The following is a 1415-nucleotide window of genomic DNA, read 5'->3' as shown; positions in this document are numbered from 1 at the left end:
TTAAGACTTTGTTGGGAGATCAAGGGATCTCGCATTTATTTACATCATTCGGCTGACCCCAAGCAAACAATTAGGTTGAAGCCTTCAACAAGTTAATCTTAGACGGTACTTAAAAGAAGATTGAAAGAGCCGACGACTTATGGGCGGATGAAGTACGACACGTCCTATGGCCAACCAGAAGAACAGCAAAAGGGGCAACCGGAGAGTCCCTTAAGGTTTGGGACTTTGTGCTATAAAAAATGCTGGCAGTTAGTAGGACGAATGAGGAAGAGAAGCTAACCCCAAATTGGGAAGGCCCCTACCAAATCTATGAAGAAGTAAGAGGCGGGACCTACCGTTTGGAGACATCAGACGACAAGCAACTATGCAGAACTTGGAATGTAGAAAACTTGAAAAAGTACTATTTCCAAAATTTTGTAAATTTGTTATTCAAACTCATTAATGAGAAATTTGCCTTCTTTCCCAAATTATGTCAATTTATTTTCACATTTAAGAGCACCGCCTGCACAATGTGCAGACAAACCAAGCTCAACGTTTTATTGCATTAGAGGGTACCGCCTGCAGAATGTGCAAACATCCTAAAACAAACATTTTTCCATATTCGTGAGAACCGCCTGCACAATGTGCAGACGGCGAAACCTCACACAACATTCGGTAAAGTGCATCAATAATGATCGACTACAACATAAGTAGTCGGCCCAAATACCTTTGCTTAATACCACCGCCTGCACAATGTGCAGATAGCCAGATCCTACTTACCATTTATAAGCTAAGTGTTAAAAACTTGGCCGCTAACTAATTTACTTAAAGAGGCCGAAGACCAAATATGTTTTATAAAGTCGTCTACTCCAACATGAGTCAGACAACCAGCGATGTCCATTTAGGCGGATTCGTCGAAGAGGGCATCTCCCATCTGGGTGGTATATTTCTCTATAAATATAAAACAAACAACCCTATCGAGTGTTTGGATTAAGATAACGCTCGCAGCCGTTTGACCTAATCTAATTTGAAATTCGAAAAGTGTTAAGTTTTTTAGCTGTTTTAATATAGACGGAACGCGACTACAATTTTATTTTAGAGGCTACACCATTTATGTATCACCGCCTGTTATTACTTTGGGGCAATACAGACAGACGTACTATGCTTATTAAAATATGTTAAGTTAATAGATTTAGCGGCTTAAGAGCGTCTAAACAACAATAGGCATTTGGCCTGATACTTTTAATGCTTATCCTTCTGCTTAAGATGGCCGTTTGTCTCTTTGATTAGGGAAATAACCATAGTGATTTATTGAATTAAAACCCTAGCATACACTTTAAAGTATCAATAATTTCTAAGTCAATCAACCCATTTTCGAAACCAAACGAACATCCGCCCAGGGGAAAAGACATTTGATGAAGCAAATAATCGCATAC

Source organism: Chenopodium quinoa, unplaced genomic scaffold (assembly GCF_001683475.1).
Source record: "Chenopodium quinoa cultivar QQ74 unplaced genomic scaffold, ASM168347v1, whole genome shotgun sequence".
Lineage (NCBI taxonomy): Eukaryota > Viridiplantae > Streptophyta > Magnoliopsida > Caryophyllales > Amaranthaceae > Chenopodium > Chenopodium quinoa.
The sequence above is the reverse complement of the archived record's forward strand: the minus strand, read 5'-3'. Positions refer to the sequence as shown.